The following is a 24,161-nucleotide window of genomic DNA, read 5'->3' on the forward strand; positions in this document are numbered from 1 at the left end:
TTCTTGTCCACAGCTCTATTCCTGATGCACTAGAAAAGTCTAGAAAATGCTAGGCTTTAATGGTATTTCTTAGGTGAATTAGTGGGTAAATTTGGTTAAATACGTACACTAAATCCTAGACCCTATGTCTGATATGTTTTCGCTGTTATGAGATCTGTTCTGAAAGAACTAATTATATACATCGTTTCATAAAGACTTCAAGTGTCATCCAATATCAGGATGTCCTCTCTCTAAACTGAAATCTAAGCTAAATGTCTCAATGTTTTAATACCCTTTTACATACAACTTTGGACTTCAGCATATCTCCAAAGAGCCAGCACTCAGCTAGGTCAGTAGCTTCTCCATATCCAGTCAATTTCCAAATCCCCTCCTTCTACCATTGATCACAGTGGCATGGTCCTGGCATTCCTTGCAGCTGAACACATAAAAATTTTTATCAATTTTGTTCTCCTTGCAATGTAACAAAATGGTCTACACATTTATCAGGATGTATTTTTTTAACTATTTTTTTTTTTGCCTCTTCCTACTGCTAACTTTGCTCTTCCTATTTCTAACTTTTGCTCCTATGTTATAGTTCTGTCCATCCCTACCTCCCAGTAAACACTAGGTGTCAAATGTCTACATTCTCTAAATACTTATTTTCTGGGTGTGTGTGTGCATTCCGATTATATTATGGGGAATTTGGCATAAGAATAATCTTAATTCCTTTCTTAATCTTCTATAGATTGTGATGAAACAAGCTGTTCTAAGGCTCAAGATTTTGTGAAGTCAGTGGAACTCTTGTAGATAATGTGGACCCCAACAAAGAGAAGGCAAAAAAAAAAAAAAAAAAAAGACTTGAAACACTGAATCAATAAATCAAGATGTATTTATGAAATATCCCAGGTAAGGAAAATACATAATTCTAATTTTTCTTTGTAGTGTAATTCTAATACCATTACTAATACTGCCATTATTACTAGCTAGCGTGTGTGGACCTTGTAGTATATAATGGATTGCCTATATATAAACACAATTTATATATTATTTAATGTCTTTCTCACAAAAATTCTATTCTGATATGAAATAGAGAAAGAGCAAGAATCTTGCTGAAAATCAATGACCTGGGAAGTGGTAAGCTGGGATTTTCATCCATAAGTGAATACTATTTAAAGTTCTATAGAGCAGGTTTCTGAGGTTTGACAGAGATAGGTAGGGTCAGGAAAGGGGCATGCATGGGGCTTCAAGGATTATGTTTTACTTTGTAGCGTGGCTGGTGGGTAAGTGAGCTCTCATATTTTTAGTCTTCACATTCTAGGCATGCACTACAAATAGTTTCTGTGTTATTGTACAATACTCTGTATTCAATTTGTAATAAGACTTTTAAAAAGGAAAATTTAATATTCCTCTAAGCAACAAGATATACTCTACTTGGCAGTTTAATTGACATCATGTGAATTGGTAAAGAAAACGTAAGTGTACTCTTTTAATGATAGGTTTGCCAACCCCAAATTTCAGCTTACACCACAGGAAACATTGTAAAATATGAGACGGTATTTTAAGTGCATAATCACTGTTGTGATGGCCTGAAATTCCCTTTTGTAAAAACGATATATTAAGCAAATGTCACACATACTTACGTGAGATTTTCTTTTTAGCGTGTGCTGGGGATAATCTGATTATAATAATACAGATTACTCTATCAAGATACCCATTCATGATATAGAGATCTTATACTAAATTACACAATGAAAATATGAAAATTGTCAAATGTTAAATGAAGATACAAATTTAGAAGTTATTTAGCTCAACAAAACTGCACAATTACAGCAAGTAAAATAGTTAAAATTAGAATACATACCATTAAAATCATTTTCTAGTAACAAGTGAACTTGAATGTCATTTCATGTTAATTGAATATTAGTATTTCTTCACCTGTAATGTGCCAGTTTATATGTTTTGCCATTTTTTTTTGTATTACATAGTTCTTGATTTTTTAAAATAGGTGTTTGATATGGTTTGGCTATCTCCCCACCCAAATAACATCTCGAATTGTAGCACCCATAATTCCCATGTGTTGTGGGAGGGACCTGGTGGGAGGTAATTGAATCACGGGGGAAGGTCTTTCCCATACTGTTCTTGTGGTAGTGAATTAGTCTCATGGGATCTGATGGCTTCACATCAGTTTCCCCCTTTGCTTGGCTTTTATTCTCTCTTTGCCTGCCACAATGTAAGACATGCCTTTGTTCTTCCCTCACCTTCCACTATGATTGTGAGGCCTCCCAGCCAGGTGGAACTGTGAGTCCTTTAAAACTCTTTTTCTTTATAAATTACCCAGTCTCAGGTATGTCATTATCAAGCAACATGAAAACAGGCTAATACAGTGTTTTATATATCTTGAACATCGTTACCTAAAAGTCTTCCTCATGATGATTCTGAGATTTGAAGCATCTTTCTGGGGTTCTGGCTCATCTATTTTCTAGATCTTATGTCTTCTCTTGCTTGGGTTACATTCTCATCTGAAAAGTTCATACCCCCTTAAGGCTTCCTGGAGGGAGGTGTTCGATAGAAAAATATTTGAGAATATAAATGCATGAAAATGCCTTAACTCTCATATTCTTTTAAGTTTGACATCAGAATGAAAATGTCTAAATTGAAAATCCAAATTTCATTTTCTTTGCAACCTGAATGATCTAGGAAATCAAATCTAAATTAATTATTATGTATCCCTTTGGCCAATTGAAATTGTTTAAGAAAGGACATGTTACTCCAAACAGACATAATTAGAAAAAGAGCAGAAGTACATTAGAAATTTCTAGAAAGCATGGTTTTCCTTTTCCAGTAGTTGTTGGATACCAGTCTTCTCCATCCCTCTGAGTAGTGTGTTGTGCAGAGTGAATTTCTCTGGTCATTTTCCCCTGAAGAACTTGAAACCACGGAAGGCAGAGCTGACAGGCAAGAAAGTACCAGCTCATCAGTAAGTCAGTGAATAAACACAACCCTGAAACCTATTTTGTGTCTGGAGTATCTAATAATGCAAACCAATAAATGTCCCTTATTATTTAAGTTGATGTCAATTGTGCTGCGTGTTAATTTACACAAAGAGAATCTAAGTAATGCATTGGGCATTACTATTTATTCTAGGAAGAAGCTGATATTTGATTGCCCAAATCTCTGTCGTTTACAAGGGTTATTTTTAAGATAATAATCTAATTAGAGTAATGGTTTCAAGTAGAATGGAATGGGAAAAAGAAATTCATAACTGTGTATCTAGGCAGTAGAACAAAGACCCAGTCTTTGAGTCAAGTTGAGCATCCTAAATATTTAAGCTATTTAAGACTCTCAGAATGCCATGCAAAAATGATTGTCTGAGTGGTAGAATATTTGTCATCACCAGAGATCCTCGGCTAAAAGTGGGTTGGCCAATAATTAAAGTGTAACATTTCTGGAGCAATTTGTTCCATAATTTTTAGAAGATATTTCATAACTTCATAATTTTAGATGATATTTTTGCCGTGGACACAATTTTTTTTTTTTTTTTTTTTTGAGACAGAGTCTCGCTCTGTCACCAGGCTGGAGTGCCGTGGCACAGTCTCGGCTCACTGTAACCTCCGCCTCCCGAGTTCAAGATACTCTCCTGCCTCAGTCTCCTGAGTAGCTGGGATTACGGGCACACGCCACCAGGCCCAGCTAATTTTTGTATTTTTAGTAGAGACAGGGTTTCACCGTGTTGGCCAGGATGGTCTGGATCTTCTGACCTCATGATCCGCCCACCTCGGCCTCCCAAAGTGCTGGGATTACAGGCATGAGCCACCATGCCCGCCCATGGCCACTCATTTTAAAGCTCTCTTGGACTTGTGGTGTGTTTTAAAAGAACTTGACAAGTAATATAGCATCAATCAAACTATTAACATTAAGTAACATCCTAGAACAAGCCTGATTTAAGAAAAGAGATGGAAAAATTTATTGCATAATTGACAAATACTGACTTTTTAAAATTATGCCAATAACTACCTCCCTGGGCATTGCATACAACCAAAGGGTAAGAGAATGTTCCTGATAATATCTGTAGACTTATATTTTTCTCATATTCCACAATTTTTACCATCAATAATAGGTTTAGCATTTGGCATTCAAAAACAAGTATATATATTTAGAGAGATAAATATATCTATACATGTGTATGTATATATAATGTATAGATATACATACATATATATGCACATACACAGTTCATGTAAAATAATTTCTCTAAAATATCTAGATATAAATTATATATGTGTATATATATAGTATGTATAGATATACACACATATATGCACATACACAGCTCATGTAAAATAAAGACAATAAAATATGTAAATGCTTGTGTTTTTGTGATGGTTGTACGAATGTATTACAAGTTGAAGTAGAATGGATAATAAATTTCTATGAGTAAGTGGAGTAAAGTTTGATGACATTGAAGATGATAGTTTAAGATTTATTTATTTATTTTTTTGGAGATGAATTCTCACTCTGTCCCCCAGGCTGGAGTGCAGTGGTGCCATCTCAGCTCACTGCAAGCTCCGCCTCCCGGGTTCACGCCATTCTCCTGCCTCAGCCTCCCGAGTAGCTGGGACTACGGGCACCCGCCACCTCGCCCGGCTAGTTTTTTGTATTTTTTTTTAGTAGAGATGGGATTTCACCGGGTTAGCCAGGATGGTCTCGATCTCCTGACCTTGTGATCCGCCCATCTCGGCCTCCCAAAGTGCTGGGATTACAGGCTTGAGCCAACGTGCCCGGCCAAGATTTATTTTTTATTACTATTTAATTTTATCTGAGAATGTCTTCATTTGTGCCATACATAAAAATTTATGCCATCTATAAATCAAAAAAATTTACGCCATGTATAAAAAAATGTATGCCATGTATAAACAAAACCATTATAGCTCACTGCAGCCTCAAATTCCTGGGCTCAAGTGAACCTCCCGCCTCAGCCTCCCAAGTAACTAAGACTATGGTTATGTGCCACTAGCCTGGCTAATTAAAAAAGAAAAATTGCAGAGATGGTGGTCTCACTGTTTCCAAGGCTGGTCTTGAACTCCTGGCATCAAGCCATCTTCCTGCCTTAGCCCCAAAAAGTTCTGGGCTTACAAGTTTTTACCACTGTGCCTGGAGAGGTTTCCCTATCAACGGTATTTTTCTATTGCATATGTATACAATTATTATCCATCAGTGTTTACAGGTAGTCATATAATGCAATTCTCACAAAAGCCTTGGTATGTATTCTTATGTCACAAAAGATTAAAATCTATGGGGACTTTCCCAAGTTGCACAAACATCAAGCATAATCCTGGGAACTTTTATCCAAGGCTTTAGGTTCAAGTTCATTGCCCTGTTAAATTTACTATGCTTCAATGCTACAAAGGGGATTTTATACATTACATATGGAATGAGAGATATAGATCACCTTATGACCTGGATGATTGTACAACATGCTTCTCTAGATTCTCAGAATGACTTGGTGATGCAACTAGAATGAGATGAGACATGGCACTTGCAAAAGATTCCCATGCCCCCTTTGGCAAAGTGCTGAGCTGCTATCTAACTTCTAGTATATACACTCTTGTTGGTATCATAGGAATAGAAACAAGTGCGCATACATTGAAGGAAATTGAATTATTGAAAAATGTGACTAGCTCAAAGCAAAATGTTCAGGTTGGATCATGACGTGCTAATAATTTACAAGAGTGTCTACAACAAAAGTTATAGTTTACTTAATCATTAGTAAGCCATAGTAGAACCAAAATATTATTTTAGTTCAGCAGGGTAAATGTTTAGGAAGCCCTTAAAAATTTTGAAGTCAACATTTTAATGTAATTTGAATAAGTGTTACAACCTAAATGAAATTATTAATTCTATTATATCTTGCTCAATAGCTCTTTCTCAATGCTAAATATAAAATTATCAAATTGGGCCGGGCGCGGTGGCTCAAGCCTGTAATCCCAGCACTTTGGGAGGCCGAGACGGGCGGATCACGAGGTCAGGAGATCGAGACCATCCTGGCTAACACCGTGAAACCCCGTCTCTACTAAAAATACAAAAACTAGCCAGCCGGGCGAGGTGGCGGGCGCCTGTAGTCCCAACTACTCGGGAGGCTGAGACAGGCGAATGGCGTAAACCCGGGAGGCGGAGCTTGCAGTGAGCTGAGATCTGGCCACTGCACTCCAGTCCGGGCAAAAGAGCGAGACTCCGCCTCAAAAAAAAAAAAAAAAAAAAAAAAAAAAAAATTATCAAATTGATTATTTGTAGAGGATGTATGTTCTTATTATATATACATATATAACATATACATATGTTTCACATTCTTTGTAGTGTTTTTACTTTTTTTTTTTTTTTGAGATAGAGTCTCACTCTGTTGCCCAGGCTTGAGTGAAGTGGCACCTTGGCTCACTACAAGCTCCACCTCCCGGGTTCATGCCATTCTCCTGCCTCAGCCTCCCCAGTAGCTGGGACTACAGGCACCCGCCACCACGCCCGGCTAATTTTTTGTATTTTTAGTAGAGACAGGTTTTCACCATGTTAGCCAGGATGGTCTCGAGCTCCTGACCTCGTGATCCACCCACCTCGGCCTCCCAAAGTGCTGGGATTAAAAGCCTGAGCCACCGCACCCGGCCGCCTTTACTTCTAATTTGAATCAGTTTTGTATTTTGTGCAGGTAAAATAATGTATAATATGCATTATAACATTTGCCAGCAATACGCCTATGGCTTTCTCAGTAACTCACAGTGACAATGGTAATACAACATACACCCACAAAGGAGGGAACACTCTTTACTGACAGAATTATTTTTAACATTGAGAATGACACTGAAACCAGAATATCTTGGAAATTTCCTCAAAGTTTGTTTAACAAACTAACAATAAGATTTTAAAACTTATCCAATCCTTATTTTATGAATGAGAGCTTTATGTTTATTTCACATGGACCTATAGAAGGCTGTAAAAAAAGTCAGCATTATATCAGTGGCCAGTACTATATATTTTATTTCTTATTACTTTGATCTCCTATATGTTTTGTTTCAAAAAGTAAAATGGAACTAAATTTTCAAATGCATTTAAAATAGTAGTTTCTTATACTAAAAATAGCAATACTTGTACTGAAAACAGTAATAAAAATAACAATATTTTATATATTTTATATGTAATAGGTAATACACTGAAATATTTGTGTATTATCACTTAATTATAATTATGAAATATTTGTGCATTATCACTTAATTATAATTTATAATCACTTTTAAATTATAAATATTTTCTTGATCAATATAAATTCAAAACCCTAAATAAAAGAAACAAGTACTAACAACATTTAAGTCTTTATTATTGTATAATTTAACCTGTACAGTCTAGTCACCATGTTCTTCTTCTCCAAGTTGCACTTTGAAGATTATTTTTCTTGTGTTCCTTAATCTAAGTAATAAACACTTCTTTGAATACATGTGGAATCAGAATATGTCTTTGCTTTCCTTAGATTTTCAGAAGCTCTTCTGAATTTCTCACAGATTAAATTAAATATCCTTTTCCACTGAAGAAACAGGTTTTTAAGAACAGATTTTTAATGCTGTTTGTTTTGGGGGCCTCGCTCTGTCTCTTGCTCTGGCTGGGGTGCAGTGGTGCAATCTCAGCAACCTCCGCCTCTTGGGAGGGAATATGATTCCCACCACAGAAAACACTTTCCAAAGAATAACTCGGTCCCTGAATGAATTTGGTTCTCACGTATCTCTTTATTACCAGAATGTTTTCAATTTTAATTATGTTATTGAAAGATTATTATTATTTTAGTTCACAGCAGTATGTTTCTTAAGAAAGAAAATGGCCGCTTTATCTAACTAGAAGGGAGCAAGACCAAAGAAAAGAAGTCGACAGACTGTGTGCAGGCAATTCTCCTGCCTCAGCCTCCCAAGTAGCTGGGACTACAGGCATGTGCCACCATGTCCAGCTAATTTTTGTATTTTTAGTAGAGATGGGGTTTCACCATGTTAGCCAGGATGGTCTCGATCTCTTGACCTTGTGATCTGCCCACTGTGGCCTCCCAGAGTGCTGGGATAATGTTCTTTCTGACCTTTCTCAATTTATAATATATTAATGTAGGTTTCTATTTTTAATAACAATAACTAATATTTCTTAATACTAAGCATTAACTTCTGCCAGCTACTCCCATTACTTGTTTTGCACAAAGTCTTTTATTTAATTATTCACAAGAGCTCTGTGAATTATATACAGTCACTACCCCAAATTTGACAGAAAAAGAACATGGAGCTTATAAAAGCTACAGCTCTTACTTCAGTTGTCATTGCAGAACTAGTAAGTGAATCATCTGAATACTTTGCCTCAAGATCTTGTGCACTTTCTTGAGATCCAGAACAGTTATAGGAGGCATGGGAATGGATTTTGGCATAAGACAATAATGTTCTGATACACCCATGCCTCCAATTGCAAAACAAACTAACAAACCAAAAACCCAACTGGGTCAGAATTTAGAGGAAGTATTTATACATGAGGGCATACATGCATTCAATTACTTGTTCAACAAAATTCATTAATGCTTTAATACCTACAGTTCACTACAATAACAGCTGGGTTCCATACAGAAATTAAAATAAAGGTGCCTGATGTTTAGGGTCATATATAATGTAGAGGATGTAAGGAATAGAAAATAATTATAAGTTGTTAAAATAACTTGCAAATTTCAAGTTCACAGAAATCTATGTAATGACTATTGTTTTTGGCTTATAAAGATTATAAGAGTGTATAAATAGCTGTTATTTTTAAATCTCTACTAATATGCATCATTAACTGCCTGTTTTACCAATAAACTTAAACTGGAAACACACAACATATCAATTGTATTCTATTTTAAATTAAAATATTATTTGAGTCTTGTCCAAATCCCCAAAATATTTTGGCAGATTTTCTATTTCGACAGTTAAGGCGTTTTCAATTTTAATTCTGTTCTTGAAAGATTATTGTTTATTATTATTCTTTTAGTTCATAGCAGTATGTTTCTTAAGAAAGAAAATAGCTGTTATATCTAACTAGAAGGGAGCAAGACCAAAGAAAAGAAGTTGCTAGACTGTGCTTTATTTCCCCTTCTCTGAGCTCTACACAGAAGTTTTTACCCTTGCTTTAAGTTATCAGAGCTAACAGAACAAATTTTTAAATAGTCTATCTCCAGCTGTCTCCTTGTTTGAGTCCCTGGATGATTTCTCTATGTGAAATTGTCTTTCATCTTTTTTCAGGGGAAAGGTTTACTTATAGGTTTTCCACAAATGAAACCAACGAAAATCTCCTAAGCTCAGAAATGAAGCTCAGGGTCTTCTGAAGGAGGCTGGCTCCTCAGAGCTGCTCAGCTGCAAGAGCATACACTGAGGTTCTGCCACCCACCACTTGAACAAGGGGCAGTTTCCAATTAAAAAGAAGCCAAACAGGTAGGATGTACATAGGCAACGAGATACCTAATGCTTCATCTTTGCCAAATAGACATACTCTGGCCAATGAAACATGTCAGATGGAACTATGAGACTTGTTTTCACAGGTTATCAGGGGATATTGAGCCAGAACTAATACGTGTGACCTATTTTGTCTTTGGTACCCTGGATTCTTCACTCATATCTGAACTGGCACGACCCTCTTTTTCCCAGAAGACTTCTTCCAGCTTACCAATGTATTCTTCATTTTTTCTTTCCTTTCTTATTTATAACCTGTTATTGGTTTAAAAAAAAAAGTGACATATTTATTCATTTACTTTGGGATGAAAATTATGGATAAGGCTTAATGTCTTTTATGACTACTTGCCATTTTGTATGCTACAGAATCTAAGGCCAAAGTAAAGCATATTTAAATGATAAACTATGCAGCAACAGCAACAAAGAGAAGAATAATATTTGGAAAGTTAGTGAATCCTGAATGTCCTCAACCTGTAAGATTTATTTATTCTGTACATAAATTGTATACATACACATAAATAGTGCAAGTTAGGGGTGTGTATTATGTATATGTGTGTGGGGTAGTGATGGTAGTGGTGTTATGCAAGAAGAGCAGCATTTGTCAATTTGTTTTGGTAAAAATAATCCTAATACTCTGATAATACAAGTGGTATTATTTAGCTATAGTTCCCTTCTGTCTCTCTACATTACGTTCACTGGCTTTCATCCCAGGCAGTGTGACATATTACACATCATAAATGACCTACCCACTGAAAGCATCTAGAACTGCTCAAGAAAATAATTTTCAAAGTTTTTTTTTTTTTTTTTTTCAGAAGAAAAGCTGATATGTCAAGGAAATAAGAAATTCTAAATGGTTAAAAATAATGAAAGTAGGAAACTTGGAAGGTGAACAGGAGGCAAGTATGTTTTAAAGGTGGCTTTTGCCCCAAGGGTATCTGCCAAATGCCTGTGCAACAATTACTTAGGGTCAGATAATTGAAAGGGCTTGTGATACTCCACAGGGTATACGCACATAAGGCTTTAATAAAGGTAAAACATATAGTGCAGCAGAGAAGAAAAGGCAAAGGCAAACATCACAGAGGTCCAAGACTTATAGATACAACTCCCAGGGTCTGTCCTTAGTTACACAACTCACACACACTTGGTCTTCAGATCATTAATCACCACAAAGTGAGAGGAACCCAAGTCTCAGGGGAAACTGCGTCTCAGAGGAAAACCCGAACCAGCGTGCATTACTGTGCTCAATAGCAGACACCAAGAGAACAAAACAGCAATCCAGTGCGAACTATCCGCCTGTTCATATTTTATAAACAATGCTGAAACTGGTACAAGTTGCCTCCCAGTCTATCTCAAATCCTAGCACAGGACCACACTAATCATTAGTTAGTACAATGTATTTAGGCTTGGCTAAGTTTCCCAGAAAGCTCTAGGCAATCTGGATGTAAGCACGGCGTTGCAAAATGTTAACTGAGATTAATTCTACACTTAAACAAATCACAACTCTTTGAGGGTCCGATAGAATCGAAGAGATGGAAGGTAGTCAAGTCTTGGGCCCCCGCAAAGTTGGCAAGGAATCTAATGGGGAAAAATAAAAATGTGCTTTTACATGAAATTCCAAATGCAATGATGAAATAGAAATACACTTGACATACCAAAAAAAACAGCCAAAAAGAAATAAATTTTTATCTCAACCGGGGTGTTTGACAGAAAGGGAAATGTCTTTGTTGAGGAATCCTAATTTTAGGACTCTCATGTGAATTCATGGTCTAAATAGGTTAAATACAAGAATTATTATTAAATACAACAATCAAAATATAAATTCTACAGTTCATGAGCTCTAAAATCACAAAGCACATAAAGACACAAAGAACAAATGTTTGGCCAGCAGAAAAGTAGCAGCAAACATAAAATATGTCTGACACAGATGCAGACGCAAAGTAAATATGTCTGTCAAATTTTGTTTAAAGAAAGAAAACATAGCTACTATTTTGAAAATAAAATGAAAAATAAAATGACATACCATATTATGGATTAAAAAATATAAAAGTGTCTAAAAAAAGGAGATCAAAAAAATAATCAAGGGAATTGGGAGACTGAAAATACACACACCTTTAAATGGGGGAGAAGATTTATTTAAAGGGAAAAATAATATTCCAGAATAGATGAGGAATTGTCTCATATTTGGAGACAATTCCAAACTAATGAATTCCAAACAGATTAAATAAAAGCAAATGTATATTATGGAAATGTAGGTGGCCAAAGACAAGATATTTTCTAAAAAGACAAAACATTGATTATCTCTGAAGGGAAGAAAGGACACTGATAGCTTACTGTGATAATAGAGGCCAAAATTATAAAAATACATTTGATAGGCTGTGACAAAATGACTTCTGACCTAGACTTGTATGCTAGCAAATCTGTCTTTCAGAAACGAGGTTAAATTCTTAACAGTTCAGATAGGCAAAAAGTGAAAAAAGATTGCTACCACTAGATATTCTATACAAGTTTGTAAAGAATGAATTTTAGTGCCTCCACCACCCCCCAAAAAAAAGATCCAAATGGAATTATTGAAATCCAAAATATAAGTTAGTAAACATATCAATAACTGTATTGGTCAATCAAAATACTGATTTATCAGATCTATCAAATTTAGTTAAAAAGATAAGACCACTAAAATATGTGATGTATTGAAATACATAATATATTTAAGCTGGGGAAATTTGCAACTAGAGGGAGTTCAGAGAATTTCACCCACACACCATTGTTCTATTACCGAAGTCTAGATGGTATTTAATGTCAGCTGTCTTATCAAAACATTTCCTAATAAACATATAGATTATAAACATGTTGAGGTTGTGTAGCTAACAAATTTAAAATAATGTATTTTGTTAGTCTTAGCTGATCCTTTTTCCTGCTTCCTATTCTTAGAACCTTTGCTTCTTATTTTTGTTCCTAACAACAATCAATTGAAAAAACAATAAAAAAGCCCGTATAGGGGAGTTTGCTCAAGTAAAAATACTTCCACATCTTTCTTACCAATATTTCACTTCTCTGTTGTAGGGTCAAAGACTTTTATTCTCATAACACTGCAAGGAGACAATATATATATATTTTTAATTCACACAGATGTGGAAATGACTTGTCATTTATCTTCTCCATACAACGGTTTTGATTTAGAGAAGAAAAGCATGATTTTTCTAAATGTCTTAAAGGAAGTTAGAGACCAAAGGCAGTTAAGTAGTAGGAGGTGGGTCAGGCTAGAAGAGAAAGAAAGGGATAGAAAATGAAAACAATTTTGCCTAAGAGGCAAACTCTTTTCAAATGTTGGCCTGGAGATTACTGGATCTACAATCTTAAAAACCTGATAGTCACTGAACCTCAAAGTTGTGCATGCTAGGTTCTCAGGAATGAAGCTTGCTATATTATCCGAATATAATCGTTGTCTTGGTCAAATAACAGAGAAACCTTACTTTTAATGCCTTGACTCAAAGAGAAATAATCTTTCCAATCAGTGTTTTTCACAGCAGGAAATGTCATTGTATCACATAAGTACCAGGAGTATCCGTGATTTGCATTGCGTATTACAGACTGCAAAAGCATTCTTGGCTTGTCAAATCTAAATAGTGTCATAGTACTGTCACCACATATTATTAATTTACCTTTCAACAGGACAAAGCTACCATATTTACTAAACAAAGCTAAACTGATTTTTTTTTTTGCAACCCAAATAAATATATCACTGCCATTTAGCAATCCTCTGTGTTCAGTTGAACCTTTTCCAGTACTATTAGAAGGTTAAAGGAGGGTGAAAATAGACAGTTCATTGGCTTCCCAAGCATATATCTATACCACTTTAATCTTGCACCTAAAAGGTCAAGCATAAAATTATTTGCTTGGAGCAGCTGTCCTCAGAGATTTGAATTAACATAGATGGAGAGTACCATGGGGGAAAAAAGTTAATTTTATCTTAATTGGATTAAGCCAGGTCCCATCCATACTGAGGGAATGAGGTTACAAAAGACTAGAAACTGCTAGGTTGACAGAAAGGGATTAATTCATGGGCTAGCGTCAGGATGTTGACTAATAACATATTGATCGTATCTGTAAGATATGCAGAATGTCTGTCAGGAGCAGAGGCACTTTGGAATTGAAGATGGCTAGGATATCTGACATGATCAAAGTTAGATTAATATTATTAAGGAGTTGCAAGTGAACTGCCTATTACCTTAGCAACCACAGACATTTTCTACACGTGTCTGTGATTGAGCATCATAAACAGTAGCAGTACTTCCTGGTTAGAGGGAAATAACTGATTTGTGTAGCTGCTTCTCCCTCAGCCCCTTCTTTAATGTGTTCCAACAGACATATTGAACGGCCACAGTTTAATCCCAGTGGAGCCTGCAGGTGGTATTGTCCTTGCATTGAAGAGTTATTAAATTCTTAAGGTCACCATAAAAAAGGTTCCATTAAATTGAGTTAATAAAAACATCGGGCAAAGGTTTGCAAAGAGCACAAATGTCAAAGCTGTGGGAATTGGAATCTATCGTGAGACCAGACAAAAATAATAATTTAAATCATACTATAATATAAAGATAAACATTATGCATTATTTTAAAAGATATGAAATGTTTGTACCTAATACAAATGTGCATATGTGAACACTTATATGAAACATTCATTTCTTTAGTTTTTTTGGTTTTTTACGTTTCACTTTTTTCAGTTGGGACTATTTAAAAACTGACACAGCAGGAAAATAGTATCCTGATAGTGAATACCCAGTGAATTTTTTGGAATGTTTTTGTATATTTGAAAACTGATTTTCTTTTTTTTAAAGAAAACATATATAAAAAGGAAAACATGGCACTTGATTTAGGATGGCTTTTGTACTTGCCTCAATGGAGTATGTGAATGTGGATTAGAAAACAGTGTTTAGTACTTAGGCGGAAAGTTGCAGCTACTAAGATTCTTCGTTTTACATCCTATACACAAGACTACGCTAATGGCATAAAGAGTCTGGAGATCCAATTATGTCCCATGCACACCACTTGCCTGCAGTTTACGACAGCCTGTTTCTTTTTCACATCTCATGGAAGAGGTATTAGAATACATTAGTTTGACAGTTTTGTAATAAACAATCTAAATACTGCTTGTTACCCAATCTTTCCACATATTAAATTTTAATATTCTAAATTTTCAGAAAAAAATAAAAATGACTCTTATGGAGATTCACAACTTGTAGCTTTCTAGAATGAATTTACCAGACTCATTTTACGCCCTGCTCAAGAAGTAACCACTATTTCTTAACTAAAATCTCATTTACTATTTTTTTGTTTCTGGAGCACAAGCATGTCCAAATAGTCTATCTTCCTAGGGTTCATTGCATTCTCTAATAATAAGACTATGTCCTCCTTTGGGGATAACTCCACATTTGTGAGGCTCTGTGTAATATGAAAATATGTAGTTGGGAATGGAGAAAGGGGTGTGTTGAAGAAGCAGGAAAAAAAAGTTCCATTAAAGGTACTGTTAATAATTTATAAAGTTTCATTTATCTCTGTTTCTTCCTCTCAACTTACCACATTATTTTTGTGTTTGCTCATTAGTGTCTTTTAAGTTTAAAAAAATTAAAAAAGATTATTATTTCTTGTGACAGGGCTTCACTCTGTCACCAAAGCTGGAGTGCAGTGGCACAAACAGCTCACTGCATCCTGGACATCCTGGGCTCAAGCAATTCTCCTGCCTCAGCCTCCCAAATAGCTGGGACCACAGGCACATGACACCATGCCTGGCTATTTTATTATTGTGTTTGTAGAAACAGGGTCTTACCTCGTTGCCCAGGCTGGTCTCCAATTCCTGGACTCGAGCAAGCCTCTCACCTTGGCCTCCCAAATTGCTGGGTTAACAGGCATGAGCCACTACACTCAGCCATAACAATTTTAATTATTAATATTAATTTTTCTGTTTACATTCATTTTGTTCAACTCCAGCTTTTAATGTAAGTATTAGGGCATTTAATGCTTATGAAGAATAACAGAGATTACAAAATTCATGTTTCAGCCTGTACATATATATGTACTTCATTATTATCAGAACAGTGGAAACACTTCATAAAAATCAGCTCAACTGCCTTTTTTTTCACTTCTTGATATACATGCATACTCTCAATGCTATTTTTGGCTTACTGACGAAAATAGGATTGAAATGAAAAGAAACTACAGGTTGCTTTTTTTCTTTCCCTTTCATCTTCAGTGTAAGTTACTACAAGGAAGTAAAACTGGTAAGAAACGATAAGGTAGACTTGCTTGTTGTTCCTGTTTCTTGAAACACCATTGCCTTCATTCTGCATATGAAGAAAGTCCTGGTTCAACAGAAAAGTTTCTCGGGGCTTAGTGCCCCCACTTACTCAGTCTCAGAACTACATGTTAACCTTGCTCTTACCCTGAATCTTGCGGAGCTCCCGTCCACCCAGGGTCCATTGTAATTGTGTGCTCATGGAATGTTGCACAATTTATCTGTGAATGGTACAGCAAAAAACAGTAAACACATATATTGTGATTATCTGCTCTGCTCACATGCATGCTCAGTTGTCCCATGAGCATGCAAAAAGAGTCCAAAGAAAAAAATTAAGAATTTTAAAAAAGTGACAGAAGAGCATTAATTCCAGTATGGGGCCCTTCTAAGGGTAGGTTCCTTTGGCACAGCATAGGTCACATGTCCATAAAACTGCTCTTGTTTGTATTAAAATAATGTGAGTGGAAGTGATATATGCATTTTAGCCTGAGTCTTAAGACATTAGGCAAGCTTCCATGAAATTTTGATCCTTTCGTGGTGGCAGGAAAGTAGACTAGACAAACATAGCATTGTGCATGCAGAGGAAGGTAAGGCTTAAGGAATAATGAGCAGGAAATAAAAATAGAAGCCTAAGCACTTTGGCCGGGCATGGTGGCTCACGTCTGTAATCCCAGCACTTTGGGAGGCCAAGATGGGTGGATCATTTGAGGTTGGGAGTTCGAGAACAGCCTGGCCAACGTGATGAAACTCTGTCTCCACTAAAAAAAAATACAACAATTAGCCGGGCATGGTGGCGCGTGTCTGTAGTCCCAGCTACACTCGAAGCTGAGGCAGGAGAATTGCTTGAACCCAGGAGGCAGAGGTTGCAGTGAGCTGAGATGTTGCCATTGCACTCCAGCCTGGGTGACAGAGTGAGATATTGTAAAATAAATAAATAAATAAATAAATAATAAATCTAATTACTTGAATAACCATAAGGAACAGAGCTGCCTGCCCTAAAAAAGAGTGACATGTTGCCATTTGCCATAAAATGAATGAAATTGGAGGGTACTATGCTAAGTGAAATAAGCCAGGCACAGAAAGAAAAATATTTCATGATCTCTCATTTATACATGGAATCTGAAACTGAAATCAAATATACAAAGATAGAGAAAAGAACAGTGGCTACCTGGGCAGGATTGGGATGGGATGGGAGCAAATGGGGAGGTGTAGGTCAGAGAATAAAAAGTAGCTGACATGTAGGATGAACAAAATTAGAGATCTAAGGTACAATATAAAGAGTCTAGATGATATGCATTATAATTTTATTAGATTCCTGCTAAATAAGTAGGTTTTATCTGTTGTTTCCACACATACCAAAAAAAATATAATGGGTAACTATTTGAGATGATGTATTCATTAATTTGCTTTACTATAGTTACCCTTTTACTATCTGCATATAATCTGTAAAAGCATATTGAACACCTTAAATATGCACAACACAATTTATCTACAAAAGAAAATGACAACTTGGAAATGTTGAGAAATAAAAAAGAACAGTTCTTTTCACTACATAGACTGTCCATATTGGGAAATTTTTATGAAACAGACATAATGATTTACAAAAGGAAAATCTTAGGAGGTAATATAATACCCTAGGGCTAATAGCCCCGCGATTGTTAGCACACCAGCTCTGAAGGCCAAGGAGAAGTAGAGTAGTCGATGGAGACAATGTTTCACATGAATCTCTTATCTTTAGTTGAGGAATGCAGCAAGTCTAAGGTGTCCCTGCTAAGAAGGAGTCAGGGAAAAGCCATTGGCCACTTTTTACTCCCTTCATGTAATTTCCTACCAAGATTCCAGACTGCTGAACTCTCCCACTGCCCCCTATTTAGAAACCAGAAGCAGCAGAGTCACAAGGAGCCATATTCATCAACTGTAATGAGTAGAGGAAAGGTGAAGGGTGGAGTGTGGATAGGGAGAAAAAAGAGTAAAGATTTCCTACATGTTCTGTTTCTTTTGGTCCACAGCACCAGTCTTATCTATTATCTAATAAAAGATAATTTGCCCAAACAAGGAACCACATGTCCCAAAAGCTATTCTGCTATCATAAGATGTTGTCAATGTGCCATCATTCTTCATGTGAACTTGAAATGTTAGCCATCACAACTGATTTTTCACTAGAAAATAATACTGAACTATCATTGTTCCTGTGTCCATAGCAGTTTCTATAGCCTAAGAAGGTAACCATTGCTTAATAGTTTTACAAGATTCCCTTTCCTCTGCCAGGCATTCAGCTGAACCTAATTCCAAACATGAGTGACTCAAACATACATACATGTAGGAAATTAATACAAGTATGATGGTCGATTATGTATTGGGTTGCTGCCATTTTACATTGACTGGGAATGTTGAGCAAATAAGAAAAAAGGTTTTGGTAAATCTCCTAATCTCCATCCTTTCCCCTACTTTGTTGCGACGAGACGCTTTGCCCAGGCAGTGGTGTAATAATCAGGAATTCAGCACTAGAGTCAGTCTTCACACAACTGAGTCTTCAGCAGTGATAGATGCTATAACAGCCTTCCTTGCAGAGGAAAAAGCCATACTAATGATTGCATACCTTTTTTCCTTGTGATCATTAGTATTTTGTGAACAACATTGTTAAGCACTGGGAAACCCTGGATAAATACTGTAGTGCATCTACAGGTTCATTCCCATCTAATATCTATATCTATATCTATATATACATTTATTTTTTATTTTTTACAATTATTAATTTTGAGACAGGGTCTGTCATCCAGGCTGAAGTGCAGTGGCTGCACGATTATGGCTCACTGCAGTCTGGACCTCCCAGGCTTGATCAAGCGGTATTCCCACCTCAGGCCTCTGAGTAGCTGTGACAACAGGTACATATCACCATGCCCGGCTTTTTTTTTTTTTTTTTAGCCGGCACAAGGGTTTTGCTGAGTTTGAGCGATCCCCACACCTCGGCCTCACAAAGTGCTAGGATTACAGGGATCAGACACCATGCCCCATCTCTCATCTAAGTTTTGATAGTTTGCTTTGCAATACAAATCTTCTGGTAGTTTTTATATAATACAATAATATATTTCACTCTGAGAACACTCAGAGGAGTCCATCTACATAACTCTCCCTTGTAGACAGAGTAACTCATTTTCTTATTTTATTTTATCCAAGTTCTGACTAGCTGGCCAACACATGAGAAAACTTCACAAAGATCAATGTAGATTCTTACTACAGGCATCTGTCTTTCTGCAACAAATGAACAATCAGATATACCACCCAAAATTCCAATCTGAAAATATAATTTATCTTCATTATGTTTTCTGGACCAAAGTAACAACCACTCTGTCTACATCCATCTATTAAGTAAACTGAACTATTTTTTCTTCCATGAACTGATCATGGGGAAAGCTACATGAAGGTAGAGATGTAAGTTGAAAAAGAAATGGGAAATAATGGAAGGGGTTTTCTTGAGAGTCTGAGTCACCTGTCTGTGCAGTTGTCTGTGCAGTTTCTTCAGATGTTCCAAATCATTGAGCAAAGGTTCATATATAATATATCTATATTAAAAAAATTCTACACCTGAATAGACTGTAGATCAGAGAACAGACTGATCATAACTGGCAGTTCAGGTTACTTTATCACCTAGAGTATTGTGACAGGCATAAAGTTTCAACCAAAAACCAATCACAAACCAGGATCTGCTTTTTACATGGAGAACAGAAGATGCCGTGACTTTTTGATTTTTCATGTTTGGACTATTATTTTTTCATTGAGAATTTCCAAAAGCCCATACAATATTTCTGTCTACTAGAGAAACTCACAGCAGTATTCAGCATGCTGGAATTATAGAGTCCAAAGGTAGAACAACATGAATTGTAGCCAGGAACTAATGTAGAACTCTGTCATTCTTCAGGCTCAACTGGAACATGGAAAATCTACTTTATATTATCTCAATATTAGATAAGTTGGTTAATGAGAGACAATGAAATATGATATGCATTGTCAGCAAGATTTGAAGAAGCATATTAGGGATGTATTGCCTTTTTCATAGTTTGCTATAAAACCTACCTTTGACTTCATGATTCAAATTATTTCTAAAAATTATAGAATTTCAGTTTATTTTTAAAATTCTAGTTTTTGGCAGAAGTCTCCATTTTACCATTTATTATTTGATATTATTACTCATATTTATTTTAAACTTTGTGCCTGATAATACCAAAAATGTGATATCTGGGATTTCCTTGAGTGTCCTTCTATTGTCATAGGTCGTGATGTTTATTTATCCTTAGAGAACTTATGCACTCTTTCATTCATTCGTTTTAGTGGCAGAAAGCTAGTCTTGGCAAAAAGACAATATATTTTGATCTTCAATTTATATTAATTAAAGGTGGGCTTCAGTACTTTCTAGAGATAACCAAAATTATTTCTATATATTTTTTTTCACACATAGTGCTTAGCACTCAATGAAAAATGACCTAGCACATAATGAAAAATACCTGACTGGACATCAAAAGAAAAATATGTGGGTAAAAGTAAGTAAATGGTGACTATACAACACAACTATTGTAGTAATGTTTTATGCGGTATACAACATAAAGAGAATTAAACAAAAACAATAACTCATAATGTGGTAGCAGAGTGTGAATGAAATTTTAAGTTTTCTAGTGCCCTTGTTTTATATGAAAAACAATAAAAAGTATTTCTTTGTTTTAGATGTTAACAGATTAAGGCTGCATGTTGTATTCTGTAGAATAAAACTACCGACTATTTGAAGAATATTTACTTTACAAGAAAACGGTGAGGATAATTCCATAAACAACTGTTTCAAAATGCAAAGGAAGAGGGTGAAAGAGAGAAAAAAAGTATATAAAATAGTTTGAAAAAGTAAAAGCTAGTAAGATATATTTAAAGCCAAATTGAGAGATAATTGTACTAAGTAAAAAGTGGCTGAATGGTTTGTAGTAAGACAGATTTAAATCAAAACTGAGAAATAACTATATTAAATAAAAAGTGGCTTAATGTTTCAACTGATATTATTGCTAAGTGGATAAGAAAATGACACATGTAGCTAAGAAGTGACAGCCTTCAAATGTCAAGTTGAAATTCTATGAATGAAAATAGAAATATGTGAAAAAATTAGCCATGAAATGGTGGTGTAGCTATAGTATTACTAAAGAATAATTTAAAGAAAACAGCATTGGTAGAAATAAAATATGAATATTGTATTATAATGATAAATAGATGAATGTGCCATACATATATACCAGTTCTACAAATGTCAGAGCAAAAGATGATATAACAGGGAACAAATCTGTTATCACAACAGGATATTTTAATTTACCTCTTACAGTAACTGATAGAACATACAAAAACAAATCAAAGACAGAAGATTTGAATAGCAGAAATTATCTAACTTGACTAAATGGACATATTTACAACATTGCACCCAACACCTGGAGAATATATAGTTCTTTCAAATGTGATTAGAGCATTTTAAAAAGGATAGTAAATTACAGGGATTGCTTACATGCTATACAAACAAAATGGATAGAAATCATTTTTTAAAGCCAGGTTAGCAATCTCTATGTGTGTAGATAATAAACAACAAAAATCTAGCTAACTTATAAGCCTTAGAAGTAATCATACAGTTTTTGAACATATTTTGAAATGAAATATGTATGATAAATCCTGTGAAATATATATAAAAATATTTGGGGACAAATTTTTTCTTTTTTTTTTTCATTAAATCGTTATAGCAGAAAGGGAGGCTGAAAAATTGATGATCAAATCATCTATTAAAATAAAGTAATAACACAAATTAAGCCCAACTTTGTTGAAGATGTGAAATCATAAAACTAAAAACAGAAATTAGTGAAATAAAATCCAACAACCACAGAGAGCCATTAAAGTCAAAATAGTTGGTTCTTTGTAAAAACTAAAAGATTGATCAGCTCCTAACAACCTAGATCAAGACACATGAGGGATGGTACAAATAATAATTATCAGTATTACTCAAAGACTAACAATAAAGATCCTATTTTAAAAAACAAATTAGCTTGCGTTTGGTGGCTCAGGCCTGTAATCCCAGCACTCTGAAAGGCTGAGGTGGGTGGATTGCTTGAGCCTAGAAGTTCAAGACCATCCTGGGCAACATGTGGAGACCCTGTCTCTGCTAAAAATACAAAAAAAAAAAATTAGCCAGACATTGTGGTGTGTGCCTGTAGTCCCAGTGACTCAGAAGTCTGGGTGGGAGAATCAATTGAGTCTGGGAAGTCAAGGCTGCAGTGAGCCATGATTGTTCCAGGGCACTGCAGCTCGCGTGATGAGAGTGAGACTCTGTCTCTAATATATAAATAAGTAATAAATTATACATTATGAAAAAAATCTATGATAATATATTTGAAATGTGGGTAGAATAGACAAACTCTGAAAACTGTCTACCATAACTAATATGCACACAAAATATGAAGATAACGTAGTCCCATATTTACCAAAAAGCAAATTTCTAATTAAAATCCTTAACACAAAGAAAATTCCAGAATCAGGCAGCTTTAACAGAAACATTGAAAGTCCAAACATCAAAATAAGACAAAACACCATTCCAACAAAAAACCTCTCAGGGAGAAGAAATAAAAAGTGGGCACTAAAATACTTATTTTATAAAAAAATAACCTTGGCACAAAATTTGACAGGCATATTATAAGAAATAGGTTGGTTTCCTTCAAAAACAAAAAGTAATCCTAAACATAAAATCAGCAAATTAAATCTAGCAGTACATAAAATTTACTATGTCATTCCAAGTTGGAACTATTCCAAAATTATAAGATTATTTTAGTATCCAAGTATCAATGAATGCATTTAATCACTTTAACAGAATAGAGTAGGTAACATTATCCAGTCATTGAAACAGAAGATAAACAAAAAGTAAATAAAATTTAACTTCTATTCTTTAAGAAATTTTAACAAACTGGAAATAGAAGTTTAGTTTTTAACTTTCAATGAGATTAAAAAAACTAACATTAATCACAGTTGATGAATTACTGAAAACTTTCCATATAAAATTGAGAATTAAACATGGATGCTGCAATCACCACTTATTGACCTAAAAGAGACAATCCCAGAGTCACTGACAGTTACTACACGCAGCTCAGTGAATAGCTATTCCAGTCCAGATATGGCTCCTGGAATGTAGTGAATTACAAAGTAAGATATAAGTAATATCCCCACTTACCTATACAACCAATCTAAAATATATTGAAATAAACAAAATTTCTTTAAGAAACATGTTCATACACAACACAAAAGAATATGGCAGACATTGATTCATGGCAGATTTGAAATCATCACAGGCAACGATTTTAAAGACTCCATGTGGCATCTGATCCTGACCTCTGAGGAACTCACTTTTCTGTTTATTAAAACCTGACCTCTGAAAGGAACTTCCTCATCTTTTGTCTACATAGGAAATGGATCTTGAAGTGTTTATTCTTTATGTGGGCTGCACGGTTTTTCAGTCTCTTACTTGAGGATGAACTTTTGAGAACCCACATTGCTTTAATGGTTAAAAAAATCACAAGCTTTTTCAGAAAATTTATATAATTTATTTCTCAAAACACACAAGCTTCTGTTCTCTTGTAGTCTGTTCTGTGCATAAGTTACTACAAGCAGAAATGTTGTCTAGATATAGTCCTTACTTTAGGAGGAGGATTTGGGGAAGTAGCGGGGTAAAGTGAGTTTGTGACATAATTCTTTTGAAGTGGCTATATAGTACTATATAGTATAGTGGCATCCAAAAAAGCCTAGATGTCCTTCACCTATGCATAGCTGGAACTCAGGAGAAATACTTGAGTTGGTGGGATAGATTTGTTATTCCTCAGAAATCAAAGTCTACTTCAATTGTTTAATTTGAATAAGGCCTTCAAGGAGACTGATAAAGAGGAACACTACAAAATATTTATATAGGGTTTTATAAAAACATCAGTATCAAAAATCAAGTATGATATTAACTTACAGCTAGATATTTTTCAACAATTACTGTTTTTTCTTATTACATTAAACTTTTGATTTTGACAGATGTTCCCCATGATTCAGAAACACTGAATTTTCTAATAGTTAGGATTTTAGTTCTGGTATAGCAGTGTTCATTTCAGTCAGCAGCAAAAAGAGACGAAATAAAGAATGTTGTTGGATCCTGATTAGCAGCTTTTATACTAGAATCAAGAGGAACTTTTCCATTTATTTAGTTGTACAGGCTCAGAACGACGGACAGAAATTTATAATTTAAAAAAACGGTATTGGCAAATTCAGGCAAATTGACTAAATATTCAGCTCCAATTCATCTAGTAAGCAGTACGGACCATAATTTATCAGTCGTAGAATTATTTAACAAGTTACCTCTGA

Source organism: Trachypithecus francoisi, unplaced genomic scaffold (assembly GCF_009764315.1).
Source record: "Trachypithecus francoisi isolate TF-2019V2 unplaced genomic scaffold, Tfra_2.0 Lachesis_group5, whole genome shotgun sequence".
Classification (NCBI taxonomy): domain Eukaryota; kingdom Metazoa; phylum Chordata; class Mammalia; order Primates; family Cercopithecidae; genus Trachypithecus; species Trachypithecus francoisi.